The following is a 19894-nucleotide window of genomic DNA, read 5'->3' as shown; positions in this document are numbered from 1 at the left end:
GAATGGTTTACAGGACAATACAATATCTGGAAATGACAATTATCCAATAAAATAAATGCATTAATTACAATATAAAATAGTTTACATGAGAATAATATTGCAAAAAAAGGTTTACCAAAATGTTGTATGAAGAAAACCCTACTTCTGCTTATTTATGCAACAGCAGTAATTGAATCAATGCTATTATTGTGGTCCCTTCAAATACACCTAAGGCTTAGTGGCTGATTCTACTCTCTACCTTAAAAAGTAAATTGAATGATGACTCTAGGACCTCTTCTCTTAGATACAAAATAGCTAGGATTTAACTAGAAAAAATACACCTAAATGAGGATCTGCCAAGACTTCATTTGAAAGAAAATTTTAAAAATTGTTTATTTTTAGACAGCTATGTGACATGGCTAAATATTCTAAGCACACCCAGACAGCTAGATGATCAAAGTTATGCATCAGAACAGAATGTCCTAATAGTACAAATTTTTAGTAATGGAATTTTGATAAAAAGTGGTGTAGGCAGGTGAGGAAGAAACTTTAAAGAAACTTTAAACTTTGAGGGTGTTTTTTTTTTAATGTTATTTATTTTAGTACTTAAAGGGCACTTCCATGTGTAGCCATTCAAGGAGAAGGAAAAAATTATGGTGAGACTTACCTATAAAAAATGCATAGACAAGGTCTACAATGGTATAGGTAACAAGGAAGAAATACCATTTGACTTTTAACTGCAATGAACACTTCAGAAACTATTCAGGAAGAATACATTAGCAATTAATTGAACTCATATCTCTAATTCAAGAGTATCAAGTATACATATCTGTAGTCATACAAAAATAAATGTAATAAAGTAATTGTAAAACAATTTGATGGCATAGGCTATCCACAGTTTATCAATTCTGAATAAATATTATTAATGCAATGGGATAAAAGCAATAGAAATTAATATTTTCTTATGGATAATAAATGGAGTTCTTTGAGCCAAAGATTACATAAATAGAATAAAGTAGACAAATACAATGTAAAAAACTGAGAGCATTTATGAACTACACCATCCTTTCAATATCTGTCCAAGCTTCACTGACTAGGGCAGGATATGAACACTCAACTGCCAGGTCTGCATGACTCTTTTTCTTTAAAATCCTTTACACATGCAAAATTCAGCTTTACAGAAAACTATCAATTTAGTAGAACTGACCACTGATTGAAATATTTCATTTGTTGATATATCTGGATTTACACAGAAATGTATACATTTTGCCAAACCTCTGTGAAAAGGTATTTTTGATGATCCTGAAGAAAGCTCTTATCTATATGAAACACTACATTGCCACTCACTGGCTATGTAGGTTTATTCAAATGATATTAAGCAACAAAGTTTGTTTATTTGTTTTGTGAATATCACTTTAGTGGTTTGTACAGAACTGTTTATATCTACCATATTGCATAACCATTCGAAGGGAAAGACATATTTTAAAGTTAATTATGATGTATCTTAAATCTTTTTTTTAAATTCTCCTTTTATCAGCATATTTTAAGATTGAAAAGGGTTGGTTATAACCAATCAGCAGAGTAGCCACATCAGAACTGAAAAAATCTTGAGGACCATTTAATGGCAACAATGCCATAGATAGGTAATCCTACCTTTGTGCTGTCATCTAGCTGAAATCTTAATTTTGGTTACCCTATAACAGCTCATTCTGAAACGTAAAATAACTGAGTTTTGGGTGTAAAGCCTATATGACATTAGTATTTCTTATCACACAGACTGGAGAAAATCTATAATAAAATGTTTTAATTGATTAGCTTGCAAATTATAAAATATGATAATCTAAGGTCTCTTGCCCAATTAAAATAAATGAAGATGTTAACTCAGGAGATATCTAAGTACTGTTGGTAAAATTCAAACTCAGTTATTCATTTGTAGTTGGCAAGGTTAGCATTTAAAGCCGTGGAACACATTAATACAAGAAAATTAAGCAGTTGCTGGTTTTACTGTAGCAAACATGGGATTTGTTAGCATTCTATTGCTTTTAAAATATTACGTTTTGTACAAAGAAGTGTAGAATACAAAGGCTGACACGTTTAGGAGAAAGCAATATATTCCGGAAACGTTAATCGAACAGGCTGGGTTCGCTCACCCACTTAGTAAAAGTGTTGTTGGCTAGTGTGAGGCTCTATGTGATGCCAACACAGCCACAAGTTGAAAGCTCAAAACAGCTAAACTGAATGAATAACGGAGATACAACACTAAAGTAATTAATTTCAGAGAAGCGTTAAGGTATCAGCAAGAAATGAACTTGCTTTCCAAATGCTTCCAAAGCAAGAAAGACCAATTTTCTCCCAGACCAAGAAAATAGTGTCCCGCTTAGTTGAAGACGCCTTTTCTTCTGGCACATTTCCCGAATCGCACCCTAATCTCTTGAGTCAATCCTATGCAGCACTCCTTATTAATACCGGTATCAGGCCAGGCAAAGACTCCTGCGCCGGCTTCTTTTGTGTTTCCAATGCACTAAGAAAAGGGTATTATTATTATCTGACTCCGCTGACCCAATCCCGATTCCCTCATTCAGACTCACCGCAACCCAGGAAGCTACTGTTCGGGACGGCCGGCCAACAATAAACTCCGCCGGTCCTCGCTTCTTTTCATCGTCCGTCTCTTCGCTTCTGTTCTCCAGCGCAAGTCCTGCTACAGGTAAACCGGCAGGCAGGGAGCGCGCCTCAGCCCTTGGGGCACAACTGCCTGACTCCTCCCCGGGCGCGCGCACCAGCCTCGGCCGCAGCCTTCGCTTTCGGGGCGGACGCGAGTCCTCTTCGCCCGAGCAGGAAAACCGACGCCAGCGCCCAGGTGGCCGAGGAGGAGGGCTTCCGCGCCCCGCAGGAGAAAACTTCTTTTCCTTCGGGATTGCAGAGTAAAGAATGTGCTCTTCTTCCGCCAACGTGTAATTTCTCTCTCTCCCCCCCCCCTTTCTCTCCTCCCCCGGTTTAGCCCCTACGTCGGTTTTGCCGAAGTAGAAGGAATTAACCGCCGCCCCCCGCCCCCCCCCGGCACACTTCGTGCTGCCCTTTTCAACGGCGGGCAGCTTGCCGCCTCCAAAAGTGGTTTGGAAATGCAAATCGCTTTCCTCAAGATTTGCGCTTGGTTGCCCGTAGGTCGCTGCCAGCAATTTGTTTAGCTGGCAAATTGGCGCATTTTCTGACCTTTCCCGGGTTCACACCCTCTTTTCTTCGCTCCCGCCGGCCGGGTTATTTGGGCTCCGGTCTCGACCTCCTTGGTTTGGATTCTCACTCACTCCATACAACGTTGGCTCTTCATCTAAGTAACAGAACAGGTTTTCAGGCTGTGAGTGTGGTGTGCTTTTTTTTTTTTTTTCCTTTCTTGGTAAATTATTATTGCCCTTTCGAAAAAACGAGTCTGGTTTCCTCCCCTAAAGGTTGCAGGCAGGTGTAACTGCCCTTCCGCTCCCGAATTGATTCTTCAGGCATGAAGCTTCTAACTTCCTTAAGGGCTTCGGATTTCTCTTTAAACTGGATGTGATCCTCTTGTATAGGCCCTAAAGCTAGGCAGGTTTTGATCTGCAAATCTTGGAATTCCCGCGTTTGCAGGATTTAGGTAAAGCAGCATATCGTGGTCAGTTAGTGATTATTTAAATTGGGGACAAAGAGAACAGAGTTGCCACCTTAGATACTTGTGATTTGCAGAACAAACATAATGGCTGTGTTCAGCGGCTAAGCCATAATAGGGCTTTCTTTGTTCAGCTTAATGTGAACTCTGGCACTTATTGGGAGTGTTAAACCTATGGTAGGTAAAAGTCATTTCTTAACAAATACATTTTATTTATTTTTTAAGAAAATTTTATTGGTTTTCTAGTTTTACATTTAAGTATTGGAAAAGCAATGTGGTGGCTGAGTTGGTCAATAATTCCGTAATATACAAATATCTTTAGTACAAATCTCAAACTATTACATTAAGTGTTTCCCCTCTTTTCCCCTTAGTGTTTACTGTCTCATCTTTAAATTAGTACAATTCTTATTATATCAATTAAATAAAAAATAACTTTCTCACATTTATCAACAATTTTTAGTTTATAATATCCTAGTTGTTTTAACATTCAATTTTTTTAGACAATGTCCTGATTAATTTTCCCCAATTTTTGGTTTCCCATTAATATTTATATTTCATGTTTGATATTTATAATTTCCAAATTTTAAATAACCCTAATTCCCTTTATCACAATTCATCACAAGATCTAATGTTCTGAATACACATCTTACCTATTTGAGTTCTCACCATCTTACATCAGCTAATTAGTAATACAATATAATATTCTTATTTTCTGGTAATTTCCATATATCTTAAATTTAGTAACCAAAATTCCTACTATTTCAACATTTAATATTTCCTGTCTTTTTCTCTTAATATTTACTATCTCATATTTAAGCTAATAATTCTTACTATTACTGCTAGGTAAAAAAATATTTATTACATTCATCGATTGATTTTTAGCTTATATATTAATTATCTTTACATTTAACCTTTATAAGCAAATCACTGTTCAAATTTAACTATTAATGTTTATACTTCTAAGTTATAAATAACCAAAGTTCTTTATCTCATCTTATAACAAGGTCTAATATTTCAAAGTACATGTCTTATCTATTTGGGTATATTCTATTTTAATTCACACAAGTAAGTCAAAACCCCAATTTTCTTCAGTCTTATTCTAGCTTTCTTTCGTTGCCAAATCGTCTTCCATGTCCGTGCTTTAGGATCATCAAACAAATGTTCCTGTATTGTTATATAGATTATTTGACGTAGAAAAAACCAGCTGGTCGCTATTTTTTTTGAGAGTACTTCCAAATTGTTTCTTTATTTTTCCATCTTGATGTAGTTGTCCTGAACTGTTTATCTTCTCTTCAATCTGTTCTTCTTCTTGATCCTCAGGTTCTTTCTGATTTATGTGAAAGTCTTTTCATTTTTCCATATTGTCAGTCCCTTTTCTGGGTTTCCTGTTGACTGTATTTGTTGATCAGTTGAATCTTCTATCATACTCTTTAATTGTTCTACCTTTCCTGTTATATTCTGTGTAGTTGATTTTTCAGATGTAATGAAAGTTTGATTTTGTATATCTGGGCTGACATCTTATTCTTTTTTATAACCTCTTATTTCATCAGTAGCTGTAAGAAGAGTTTGATTAATTGCTTTTAACATAGAGAGAATCTGTTCTTGATCTTCATCCATATTTTCTTAGTAATGTATTAGGTTAAAAGCTTTACAAACAGAGAATGCAAAAAAAAAAAGATTTTGTCAATAAGAAACACAGCTGGGCTTCTCTCAAGGTTGCATAAGTGTTATCTATTTTTCTGGGCTGCTGGCCAAGTCTTTTTTAGACAATAACAAATTGTAGTATCAGATTTAGCCACAAGATGTTGCTCCTACCCTTAAAAGTTTTCTTTTGAATCCAAAGTTTTTATAATCTTTTCAGTTTTGCTTCTTTCTTATAAGTAAAAACCTCAATCTTCAATAAGCAAAGAAGATCTTTTAGTCCACAAACTTTAAAAAATAGAATTCCAATTAGGATCAAGTTGTTCTTTAACATTTTAAACTCCCCTGGATAGTCGCCATTGTTTCTAGAGGGAGGGGTAACATCTCCCTTCCCTCTGCACAGGGGGGAAAAGTACTTAAGGCAGCTTATGCAGATAAAGAAAATAGTTAGGATTTAAGAGAGGTAGATCTCACCCAGTCTCATCCGTGCTGCCTTAAAATTGCCTGATGGTATGTGTGACTTTGGCTGTCTGCAGCCTAGTGACGAGCCATATTGCTATGGCTGGTCTTTCATCCACTGGTTTGGAGGGCTGCCCTGGATCAAGCGGAAGAGCTACTGACCTCCTGCAATCCAACAGGGATCCCCTCATTGCTGGTCGCCCCTACAGGGCGACTTTTAACCCTTTCCAGCATCCCCCAGTGAAGCGAAACTGAACGCGGAAGACAGAGCTTGCCTTCCAGACGTCCATATCGGCTGCCTCAGCAAACTGAAAATCCTCAACAAATACATTTTATTAAAAGGCTACATCTCACTTTTGCAGTCTAACTCACTAAACCAGTGGTTCTCAACCTGTGGGTCGGGACCCCATTTGGGGTCGAACGACCATTTCACGGGGGTTGGCAAACAACGCAGTCCGCCATTTTTTCCCCCTTAGCTGTGCTACTCCCTTTTATTCTATTGGCTTTTGAAAGCCAATAGAATAGACTCTCTTGAATAGAGTCTAATTCTATTGGCTTTCAAAAGCCAATAGGAATTGTCCAGGCTGTCTCTGCCCTGCTGAGCCCGCCAAAAGTCCCATTCTGCAAATGGTGCTGCACCAGTTGAGTAGTCCTCGACTTATGACCGGTTGAGTAGTCCTTGACTTACAACCGGTTGGGGGTCGCGGCATTAAAAAGGTTGAGAACCACTGCACTAAACTAACGTAAAATTTAAAGTGGGATGGCAGGAGTGGCCAAGACAGGTTGATTATGCAGATTATATTGATGGATTTAAGTTTCACTTCAGGACTCAAACAAGGGCAAAGAAATATTAGAATATTTCAAACTCCTGGAAGTGGAAAGAAAAATAAAAAACATAAGAATTTAAAGGAAATTAAACAAAGAATAAAATAAAATCTGTTCAGGCTGTAAATGAATACATATATAATCTTACACAAAGATACAGAAGTTGTCAACGATCATATACACCATTTCTGTCTTGAAAAAACAATGATCATATATACCATTTCTGTCTTGAAAAATAAAGTTTATTATTTATAAAAAAAAAACCAGTTTAAATAGGAAAATAACGGTGACCAGGTCTGAGTACGTCTGTCTTTAACTGTAAGATTAGTCCAAATTGTTTAGAAATCCCAGAGATGTAGACTAGACTGGATGTAAAATTTGCAAAAGATGACAGTGAAAAAACATTTCTGTATTGCTAAGAAAACTACAAGTCCATGTTCATATAGTTATCAGGAGTTGATTTTGTTGCAAGAGAGATTTTCACCTGATTAACTCTTAAGCAAAAACAATTTCTAACACTTTTAAATATCACTTCCTGTAGAAATGTGTTCTTTAATTTTTCACTGTACAATAATAATAAATCTTCTGATCTTTCAGACGAGTTTCAACCTCAGGCCTCATTATGTAGCAATGGACTCTGTCCTTGACAAATAATATGACCCAAAATAAGGAAGGCAAGTGACAAAAATAGTATTGTAAAATAGAGATAGGTTGTTACAAGGATACTTAGAACTAATTCCTTCCTTGTTTCATTAGTTTCCATTTGAAACATACAGTATGTGCGTATATGGTTATATGAAAAAATGCCATTGTTTTCTATGTGGCTTCAAGACATTTCATGACTGAAATTTGTATTACTGAAAATAATCAAGTTGTTTCTCTAAAGTAAATCTAAACCTATTATTGGTTCTATTTCAATACTATTTAATATTTGTTGGGGTAAGGAATGATGCTGGAAGAGCTGGAAGTCCTATTGTGAGGCAAACAGAAATGCTACTCCAATGTTGAACAGGTATTTCCTAAAATTGTGACGAGAATTCCCAATTTTTTGTTAATTTGAAAGGGCTTAGAATTTAAAGCCCTTTAAAGTTAAGGAGATACTCAAGGGGTTCAAGATACTGTTCTTTGATTTCTGTGTACTGCAAATCTTTTGTGAATACATACATCTGGTGTCACATTTGTGAAATTCTATCATAAGCAAGTTCTTGAACATAATATTGAATGTGTGGAAAGATGAGATTTATTGCTACATCTGGCTTGAAGCCTGACAGTTGAAGCTTTGCAGAGTTTAGGGTGTGGACAATTTTCCATTGATAGGACTATTGTTTTTGCTTGTTTCCCAGTTTCTCCTTCCCGTTAAATTAAGCCACCTCAGCACATCCTGCTTTTTATTTACCTCTTTCTAACCAGACAGAGAATTTGAAGGTCCTTCTCAAACTGACCAGTTAAGTTTTTCCAGAAAAAAGCATCAAAGCAATGAACACAATATGAATTATGGATCTGGAGGGGGAGTGGGACACTGCCTGGATGCTGATTTTTATGTTCTCTTAATGATCAGAACAAGTGGTTGGATCATGTATTCTTGAAAATTTGAGGTCAGTTGAAATATTGACACATATTTCTTAGGATTTGGAAAGTGAAAATAGTGATCCTATGCCAGCAATTCTGCAGTTCGACTCTCACCAGGCTCAAGGTTGATTCAACCTTCCATCCTTCTGAAGTTGGTAAAATGAGGACCCAGATTGTTGGAGGAAATAGGCTGACTCTGTAAACTGCTTAGAGAGGACTGTAAAGCAATGTGATGCAGTATAGTAAGTCTAAGTACCATTGCTATTGCTATGGAAGTGATTTTGTTAAAGTACTTCTACTTCATTCATGTATTGATTATTTCAAGTAGAAAAAGATTTGGTGGATAGAAAGGCATTAGTTCTAAGCCAACTGCATATCACAGGGGTGTCAAACTCAATTTCATTGAGGGCCGCATAAGCATTGTGGTTGCCCTTGGGGGGGTGGGGGGGTGGCTCACTGTGGTGCGTGGCCAGCTCTACATCGTTTACGTCAAGGGGGCCTGTGGCGGCCTGGGCAGGAGTGGGATCTGAGGGTCTCTGGCAAAAAGGGGTGGGACCAGGGCAAGTGTCAAGGCATGATCCACGGAGGAGCCTCACTGTTCCTCTCAGGCCATGTGGAGGGGGGCGCTGGATGGTGGTGCCACCACAAAATTGTACATTAGTTCCCGGCCGGCCTGTGCCAGAGCCAAGGCAGCGGGGGCCGTTCCCTCACTGTTTCCAGGATGGCTTCGTGGGCCACATGAAACCACTTTGCGGGCCATATCTGGCCCCCGGGCCTTGTGTTTGACATGTCTGGCATATCATGTTATTACAAGAGAAATGAGGCCATGGCTTTATTTGTACAATTGTGTTAACTGCCATTGATGGTAAAACAGATTAACTATTATTGATTTAGAATTCTGTTTTGGCGTGTGTGTATGTGTGTCAAATGGTGTTTATGTGAGCAGTAAAACTATTAAGGGAATATTGTCAGTCTGAACATTTGTCCAAGTTTTATAAAATGGGATAATTAAATAATTTTGATTCATGTAACTGAATTAAAAAAACCGTTTATACTTTATTATAAAACTAGACCATCTCCTTTGCCTGATGGTTCTGTAAGATTTCCAGCAGAGCTACAGACATTATGCAAATGACACATTTATTAACCTCCTTTTTTGATTGACATCAGGCAATGAACAAAATAGTTTGTATTCTCAATGTGATTAGTTAATTTGTTTTTCAGTGTATTACAAAAACAGTTATATTTGGGGTTCATTTTGCTTTTATTGCTTTCAGTGTTTGGTAGCATTGAAATAAACTATGTTTTTGAGCTGCCTAAGATACTAGGAACAGAATCTGCTCTGTCAATAAGATATAGTTTAACACTTGTTATACAATAAAGGTTTGCTGCAGTTATTTTCACCTGTCATATCAGAGGACATTGATATATTTTCACAGCACAGAGATCAAACAATGCAAAGGAAACATATCTGTAAAGTATGGTAAGCTGTGTGGCTGTTATTGCACATATTTTACCAATAAAAATAAAATTCACAAAGCAATTCAAGTGTCTCCGAAATTAATTTTTAATACTGTATGTGGATTTCTTTATTGCAAAACAATGATGGTTCAGTGTAAATTCAGACTATTGTTTCTGTATAGCAATGTAGACAGCTTCATCCATAGACAGGCCTGAAGACATAAATCAGCAATACATTATACTTAAAAAATATTTCTGACCTTTGAGGAATTCAGGGGGCGTGGTCAGTGATATCACAAATGTGTGAGAGAGACACATTTGGTCCTAGTTTTGAACAGTTACAAAACTGGCTTCATGTAACACTTGATTAAGGCATCATCCAGCCACAGTAAAGAACTGGAAAGAAATATAATTAGTGACTACTTTCAGATTTGAAAGCCAAGATATTTTATACTGTTCTATATAATGATCATGTTATCTCATTTTTAATCTCTGAAGGACATTTAATATATCACATTTGGACCATGACAATAAGCTTTTCATATACACTTTGAAGAATGTTTGTATCCTTGACTCTGAATATTTATTTTAAAAAATTGTCAGCAGTTAGTTTTGTACTGATGAAGCAGCAAGACTGGACAACAAAATTCTAATTAGCTAATTTAATTATTATTATGGTTCATTACATAGCCAGATGTTTAGATTGGATTTGGCATTTTTATCCACCTATCAAGTCCTTCCCAAAGACCTGGGATAGGCAGATGTTGGGGTAACTATAAAGCTGCTTTTTGCAATTGATTGATGATGATTTTGTCAAAGCTAATGATGTTCAAGTAGTTTTTCAGTATCTAAACTGCCCTAGGTCCTTGCAACTTTTTTCAGTTCATTATTTAAAATTGAATCACAACATTGAAATATAGGAAGCCCTTGGCTTATGATTATAATTGAGTCCAAAACTCATATTTTTAAGTGAAACATTTGTTAAGTGACTTTTGCCCCATTTTACAACTTTTCTTGCCACAGTTGTTAAGTGAAGTGTTGCAATTGTTAAGTTAGTAACACTGTTGTTAATTGAATCTGGCTTCCTCATTGATTTTGCTTGTCAGAAGGTCACAAAAGGTGATCATATGACCCCAGGACTCTGCAACCGTCATAAATATGAACTAGTTGCCAAGCATCTGAATTTAAATCATGTGACAATGGGAATGCTGCAAAAGGCTGCATTTACAGAGGGATAGAATCAAGATTACATGAAGTGTTAATACCACTTTATAACGCCCTGATAAAGCCACACTTGGAATACTGCATCCAGTTTTCATCACCATGATGTAAAAAAGATGTTGAAACTTTAGAACAGTGGTTCTCAACCTTTTTAATGCCACGACCCCCAACCGGTCGTAAGTCGAGGACTACTCAACTGGTCATAAGTCGAGGACTACTCAACTGGTGCAGCACTGTTTGCAGAATGGGACTTTTGGCGGGCTCAGCAGGGCAGAGACAGCCTGGACAATTCCTATTGGCTTTTGAAAGCCAATAGAATTAGACTCTATTCAAGGGAATCTATTCTATTGGCTTTCAAAAGCCAATAGAATAAAAGGGAGTAGCACAGCTAAGGAAAAGGGGGAAAAAATGGCGGACTGCGTTGTTTGGCGACCCCTGTGAAATGGTCGTTCGACCCTAAATGGGGTCCCGACCCACAGGTTGAGAACCACTGCTCTAGAAAGAGTACCGAGAAGAGCCACAAAGATGATCAGGGAATTGGAGGCCAAAACATAAGGAATGGTTGCTGGAATTGGATATGTCTAGTTTAATGAAGAGAAGGATGAGGAGGACATGATGGCAGTGTTTCAGGATCTCAGGGGTTGCCACAAAGAAGAGAGTGTCAAGCTATTCTCCAAATACCTGAAGGCAGAACAAGAAGCAACAGATGGATGGAAATCTAGGAGAACAGCAATCTAGAACTAAGGAGAAATTTCCTGACAGTTAGAACAATTAATCAGTGGAACAACCTACCTCCAGAAGCCGTGAATGCTCCAACACTGGAAATTTTTAAGAGACTGGACAGCCATTTGTCTGAAATGGTATAGGGTTTCCTGCCTGAGCAGGGGGTTGGACCAAGATCCCTGCCAACTCTATTATTATTGTTGTTGTTCTTGTTATTGTTATTGAAAAATGGTTACAAATCACTTTTTTCGATGCTGTTGTAACTTTGAACGGTCACTAAATAAACTGTTGTAAGTTGAGGACTAACTGTATATGAAATTCTGCAGATTAATAGTATGTAATCATTAATACTAAATATAGAGAGAAATAGATCTATAATTTAGGCTCATAGATATATTTCTTTTTAAAAAAACTTTCTGATTAAACTTATAGGATTATTTTGTATTTTCATTTCCTGTTACCTAGAATCATTTCTTTTTGTGTTGTGTGCTCTAGTGTTTTTTAGTATCAGTTTTTCCCCTGTTGAACATATAGGTTTCTTTTTTTTAACCATATAGTTTCTTATAAAATAGTAATATCATTATATTATATTGGTTTTCATATAATATCACAAATTGTTAAGGCTTTAAAATATATTTCTTAATTGTAATGTTTCTCAAATGTAATAAAGTAGAATAGCATTTAAAAACGGATTTGTTCACCAGTTGATTAGGTTCTTAAAATATTCATTTACAACATGATGTTTCAAATAACTGCAATTTAAAAGATATTCACTTTTGACCTTTAACAAATAATTCTGTTTACCATATATTGCTGTGCCTTTTCAAATCTGCCAGCATCCTATTGCCTGGAGGTGTCTTTCTGTTGCAATTATTCTGATGCTTGGCCATTAATGCCTTATTTTTATTCTTAGGCATAAAAAGGCATTTATTTCATAGCAGCTTAGAGATCAGCTTGACTTTCAGTGCTTGCTTGCCATATGCAAACTGACAGGGAAGTTGAAATATTCCCTCCACCAGATTCAGAAAGCAATTCTGTGGCATGTATCTTTAAGCACTTAATTGACTTCTCATTGCCTGATTTTCAGCCCTTCATGTGTTCTAGCTATTTATTTACCAAATACCTGTACCTGTTCGAACAAACTAGTGTACCCAGATGATGTGTTTCAACTGACATTTTCATATGAACTGGGAAAGAAATAGATAATTACCTATGAAGGGCTTTGTAGCATTATCTTTTATAATAGGAAGGATAACATTCATTCTAGAGCAGGTACAGTGGTACCTCGGTACTCATCATTAATTGGTTCTAGGAAGTACGATGAGTACCAAAAACAATGACTACCAAACAGATTTTTCCCTTAAGGAGTGATGTAGTGAGTCACAAGGTAGTCAACACCAACAAGCTCTAGTGTGTGTTGAGTACTAAACAAATAATGAGTACTAAACAACTAATGGGACAAAATTTTAATGTCAAAATGAGTTGAGTACCAAATTTGATGAGTTTCAAAGCAATTGAATACAAAGATACCATTGTATTTTGCACAGCAAATAATCTAAATTCAGTCTCTAATATGTATGTATTAGAACCATAGAAGGAAGCGTAAGGAGAGTAATAAAGAAACATCTGGAACACTAATTAACCGGCCGGGACCGGTGACGCGGTCCATGAGCCGGGTGCAGATGCCGGCAAAACCCATTTAAGTCATCATTGTTTACTGGCTCCTTAGCCCTGATGATGTTTGGAGTTTCCAAACGAAAGCTTGGCAGCTTTTAGTAAAGTATATTTTTATATTTATACTCTCCTGGTGTTCGTATTTTATTTGTACCATATATACATATATATACATATAGGTATATATGTATATATAGTAGTTAAATAAGGTAAATAAAGCATGAATAGTATAGCTTCTGGAATTATTTCCAATATTAACAGGAGCCCTAGGAATTTTCTGGAAATGTCATTGGTTTTCCTGGTTATAAGAGAAAGAAGGTGGTGTGCATAATATATTAATAACAGGGAATTACAAGTTATTTTTTGATGCATTGTTATATTGCTATTTATTGTTGATCTTTATATGTTACTTAGTGTCATTTGAATGAAGTGGCATAGAAATTCTCATAATCAAAAACTATGAGCATCTACAAAAATTACTGTGTATGCTCCAAAATAAAATTAATATGTGAAATAATTTCCCCAAAAGGAGCCACTGTAGCACATCACCATATAGTATCATATAAACAATGTAATTCAATAATATTTGTTGAATTAATTGTAATGTTAAATCAATATAATAGTAGTAGTAGTAGTAGTAGTAGTAGTAGTAGTAGTAGTAAAGTTGGAAGGGACCTTGGAGGTCATCTAGTCCAACCCCCTGCTCAGGCAGGAAACCCTATACCATTTTGGACAAATGGCTGTCCAGTCTCTTCTTAAAAACCTCCAATGTTGGAGCATTCACCGCTTCTGGAAGCAGGTTGTTCCACTGGTTAATTGTTCTAAACTGTCAGAAGTTTCTCCTTAGTTCTAGGTTGCTTCTCTCCTTGATTAGTTTCCATCCGTTGCTTCTTGTTCCTGCCTTCAGGCGCTTGGAGAATAGCTTGACTCCTTCTTCTTTGTGGCAGCCCCTGAGATATTGGAACACTGCTATCATGTCCCCCCTTGTCCTTCTCTTCATTAAACTAGACATACCCAATTCCAGCAACCGTTCCTTATATGTTTTAGCCTCCAGTCCCCTAATCATCTTTGTTGCTCTTCTCTGTACTCTTTCTAGAGTCTCAACATCTTTTTTACATCGGGTTAAGAAAACTGGATGCAGTATTCCAAGTGTGGCCTTACCAAGGCATTGTAAAATGGTATTAACACTTCACGTGATCTTGATTCTATCCCTCTGTTAATTCAGCCTAGCACTGTGTTGGTCTTTTTGGCAGCTGCAGTACACTGCTGGCTCATATTTAAGTGAAGGATAAGTGCTAGTGGACTTCCATTGGTATTTATTAATTGGATGTTCCAGTTGCATATTCCATGTCTCATTATACTTTTGAGTATTTAATTTAGCATATTGTGACAACTGTTTATAAACAGTTATTATTTTGTAAAGACAATGTTAATACATTGAGACCCAATTTGGCATATTTAATGCATAAAGTAATGGCTCAGAGACTGGGAGACCACGAGTTCTAGTCCTCCTTCATACAGTGCTACCTTGACTTGCACAAAATAAAGGTTAGATAGAAATCTAGTAAATAAATAAATAACTCTTCTTAACATGTCCTGGAGAAAGTTCTGAAGCACTGAGGGCTGCAAGCCTATATCTAATTTTCCTACATATTTTTCTAAAGATATTGTCAGTGTGCTTTTTAGCAAATAATAGTTAAAATGCAATTCCTCAAGTAACAAAAAATCTTTTTGATCTGTGCATTCCATACACTCTCTTTACACTCTTCCACATTCTGACACCAACAAGGTGATTACATGTCCTCATAGTACTGATTTAGCATAGTTATAAAGGTCAGTGCCTATTCACATGAGTTAGACTTGTACACAGGCAATATATCTTAAATGGATGCCTTGCTGACTCAGTGTGGAAATTCAGTAGGGTTAATACTTTGTTGAAAATGGTTGCCAAAATCAAACCTTCCATAAAACTGAAATCCTGTCTGAGCAAGTGATCTCTCTTTGAATCAGGACGGACAAAGAATTAGGCAGTCTTGGGGCATTGATGACTTGGTTAACAACTCATGGATTTATCAGAGATACAGTGAAAAGTATTACTTGGAACAAGGGAAACAGTGCAGAATGGAACCCAGGTAAGGGCAGTATCACTATTGATAAGAAGCTTAGGACAAGGGACTTCCGGTGGTTTAGCGTCGGTGATGGCGGCTACTTTCTAGCCGTCCTCCTGGGAAAGCGTTAGAACCGCAGAGAACAGCAGGCACCAGCTGTTCCGCGGCTCAAAACCTCCCTCCTGGGCAAAGGGGGGGAGGGGAGTATCACCTGAATAGAGGTAGAGCCTCTTGGACCCCCCAGGAAGTTTTCTTTGGGGGGTGAAAAGAGTGCTCCCTCGGAGTTCGGGTTGCCTCCGCCTCCCAGCTGTCTTTGTCCCTCGGGAACAAAGCAAGACGCCGCTCCCACCTCCGCACTTAAAGAGACCGGGTGAGTTACTTTTAAAAGCGGACAGAGTTGGATAAAGGATTTTTTTATTGGATTTTATTTGGACTTTAGTTTGAAAGGTTGATTTTTATTTCCCTTCTTTTTTCTCTTTTTTTTCCTTTTGTGAGAGTGAAAGTAAAATGGCGATCGGAAAGTTTTTTTTTTAAAAAAAGCGAGTGGAATGTAATGGATTAGATTGTTCTTTTTTAAAAAAAAAATTCTTAAGGTGGATTTGTGTTTTGGGAAGATTCCTTTTTGTTAAATTCTCTTTTGCTATCTTTTTTTTTCTTTTAAGGGATTTTTTTTGTATTTCTTTTTTCAAAGAAGGAGGAAGGAAGAAACAAAACTTTTTTTTTGAAAATGGTTCTTAACTTTTTTCCTTTTATTATAATGATCTCCTTTTGAAGGAGTTTTTGATTTTTGGGAGTTAATCTCCCTTTTTTTGCTTAACTTTTCTTTCCCTCCCTTTTTTTTGGGGGGGGTAATTTTTAAGAAGGAGTAAAGATTTTCTAAGATGGCTCCAAAGCGTCCAGTAATTCCTACAGCTTCTAAGGTGGTTTCTTCTTCGGTGATATCATCAGTGCAACAATCTAAATCAACAGCTTCACCCTCTCCTTTGGCACAGTTATTAACGATAAAGGATTTGCAAGACATAATGGGAAATGCTATATCTCAAATCAGGGGAGAAGTGAAAGAGATTTTAGCAGAAAATAATAGGACTCTGAGGCAAGATATAGTTTTGGCTTTAAAAGGAGTTGCCTCTGTTCTTGAAAAGTTGAACTTTCGTGTAGAAGAGGTAGAAGAAAAAGTGGAGCTGTTGGAGGGAAAATTTGAAGGCATGGAAAAAGAGATGGAAAATTCTCAAGATGAGATTCTTATGCTTCAATATAGTGAAATGGAATATGCTTTAAGAATTAGAGGCTTGAGAGAGTCTTTGCAAGGAGATCTGAGAGAGATGGTTGCAAATGACTTTGCTGTGATTCTGGATAGAGAAAAAGAGGAAATATTCAGCGCAATTGAAAAAACATCTAGAGTTAACTCTGTGGTGGCAAAGCAAAGAAATCTGCCAAGAGATGTGGTGATTTATTTTGAGAAAAGATCCCTGCGCAATGAAATTATACAAGCTTTTTACAATAAGAGGTTTCAGATTGCTTCACAAGACGTTATAATTTTAAAGGAGATCCCATCTAAAATTTTAAGAAGAAGAAAGTAGTTTGCTTTTTTAGCAGATGAGCTTAAAAAGAGGCAAATGTTGTTCAGATGGGATGTCTCGACTGGAATGGTGGTGAACTATCTGGGGACACATTATAGACCTAATACTGTTCTCAAAGCAAAAGAGTTTTACACTTCGGTCCTGGGGGTATGTTCATCGCCACCTATCGCTTCGGAAGAGAAGAAGGTAGAATTGCAGTCTGAAGAGCCTATATTGATGAAAATTGGGAAACCTCAGACTGAGGGGCCTCAACAAGTTGAGATGAAGGAGCAGAGGATAACTCATGTATCACATAAACGCAAAGAAAAAGAGCAACAGAAGAAGGAGGTTAAGGAAGCCTCACAAGTATTTGTTTCTGAGTCTGCGGGAGAAGCAAGATCTATAAACTTTTTGAAGCAACCTTTAAGGGCAGATTTCCAAGCACTTCTCTCGAGGTTTTTGGATAAGAGAGATTGATAAAGAATGTAGAGATTGTTTTCAGGTCATTGATAGATCATAGTTCACTGTGGATGGAATTGGTTATTGGTAAAGAGGAGAGAAAGATTATGGAGATCGAATGAAAACTTTAGATAAGAAGTTTAAGCTTAGTAATTTAAGGAGTATTCAAAAGAGTATCTTGTTTTAATGTTATAACTAATGTTTATATGTTTATTTTTGTGTTTGATGATAAAGAAAGAGGGAGAGATTAGATTTTATATAATATAAGTATGATATTATGGAGATTGAATGAAAATTTTAGATAGATAGCGTATGTTTAGATATCTAAGGAGTATTTAAAGGAATATTTTGTTTTAAATATGTATAAGGGAATTTCAATGTTATAAGTAATGTTTATATGTGTGTTTTTGAGGGTGTTTATAAAAAATGATATCTCATACAATATAAGTTGGATAAAAAAATATTACTTAGTTTTTGAATAATTTATATTTAAAATTTAAGATATTTTATAGACATTTTTTAATTTTCTTTTTATTTTTCTTCTTTTTATTTGATTTTTTTTCTGTTTCTTTTTTCCTTCCTTCTTGTATTTTTTTATATATATATTGTTGTTAACTATTTTATAATTTGTTTAATTAATGTATTTAGATTTGCTTATGGTTTATATGTGTCTTAAGATTTTTTTAAAAATTTTTTTAATTAAGCCTTTATTCAGCTCTGGGAAGGTCGGGGAAGGGTAGGGGAGGGTTGGGAGGGTTTGGGGAAGGGAATTGTTTTGTAAAACTTAAAAATTTTCAATAAAAAAAAAGAAGAAGTTTAGGACAAATGAAGAAGCAGACATTTAAAGAGATTTTGGGAAATATGCATGTATATAAATATAGATGGGATGCTACCAGTAGAGTTGCTGAAAATCTGCAATATGGCTTTCTACTAGAAAATATCTATTAAAAAAATAGGCTTTACATTGTAATCTCCTCCTGCCCTAGCCCCATTCATGTGTGAGAATATTGCTGTACCCAAATTGTATTATTAGTGCATCCATTGTGGCCATTTTTGCCCCAAATACTCTAAATACACTGAATACACCAAACATCTGCCCATCTTTCATTTATTTTAGGCAAAGGAAATATGGTTAGACCAACCTTCTTAAATTAGAAGCACTCCAGATATGTTTGAGTGCAACTCCCAGAATTATTCTGGCTAGAAATCATTTTTATCGAATATATTATTATTTATATATTTATTTGTATCCCACCTTTATTATTTTTACAAATAACTCAAGGCTTATCCAACACATTTTTCACCTCTTATTTTCGCCACAATAGCTTTGTCTGGACGATTGAGGAAGGCTAAGTTAGAAGCCAAACTACATTCCAAATATACCCTAATAAAACTTTATAGGAGAACATTCCAATGGAGAAAAATACTCAGAGAAAAATCTGTCATGTAGATCAACTGGAAATATTTTCCTGTATAAGTACAATACAATCTGAAAAAAATATGAAGTAGCTAATGGATAGAAAATTTCAGAAAATATGCTCGGAATTTATAATCTTCAAACTGTGAATTTCTTAATCTATAGACTGCATTAGGTTATTTAAGATTACTTCAAGCCTGAATGACCAGAGGACATAATACAAACTAAATGACTATTGATCAAGAAACTTAATCCTGAAGTTCCTGAAAAGCAAGTCTCATGTATTCAGTGGACTTTTTATAAACCATTCGTCCTGTAGTAAGTTGTATCTGTAGATACTGTTAGTAAATTCTGTGTGCATTCTGATGGAAATCCTATTATGGTAAATAGAGCTTACTCCCAGATAAGCAGTATTAATTCAGGTTACTTGTGACTAAATTAATACACCAAGATACCAATCTATATCTGTCATTTAACATCTTTAAACAACATCTTCTCATCTCATGTCCTTGGGAAAGATTTGATAGATAGATAAAGATGCCAGATCCAGACTAAACATCTGGATCTGCAACAAACCATAAATAGGGCAGTAGAAATAGGGTTACAATATAATTAAGTGAACAAGAATGAGGAACTAGGAAAGAGGGTCCTAGGGTCTAAGGGAAAGGCTGCATGGAATGTAGAAGCAGCTATAAAAAAATTTTCAATTCATACATAAAAGACAAATTACAGAGTTAATTGGAGACACATTCAGAAAAGGGAACGTACATCTGAAGTTCAAGCAAGCTCGTTTACATAAAGCTAATCTATGCTATAGTAATAATATATTCTACTAGACTTATATAATTATAATTAATTTAGTATAACATTACTTTTGTCTGTAGATATTTGGAATACTTTATCAGAACTTAATCCCTCCAATTAATTTTACTGTTCATTTAGCGCTTAGGAGTACTTAACACTAATGAACAGATTCCCTTTTCTTATGAAGAATATATGAGGGAAGAGCAGATGCATTCCAGCATGAATAAACAAAGATGAAATAATATGAGTAACATTCAGTCCTAGTTCATTCAACATGGAAAGCAATGCTGTGGTTTGATTCATACTTTGTAATCTGCAATTTGTGATTTAGCAAATTGGGATCTAGCCAATTAATGTTTGT

The sequence above is a fragment of the Crotalus tigris genome, unplaced genomic scaffold, assembly GCF_016545835.1.
Source record: "Crotalus tigris isolate CLP2741 ecotype Arizona unplaced genomic scaffold, ASM1654583v1 scf7180000021128.41908, whole genome shotgun sequence".
NCBI classification, from domain to species: Eukaryota; Metazoa; Chordata; class Lepidosauria; order Squamata; family Viperidae; genus Crotalus; species Crotalus tigris.
This window is presented reverse-complemented; position numbering follows the sequence as displayed.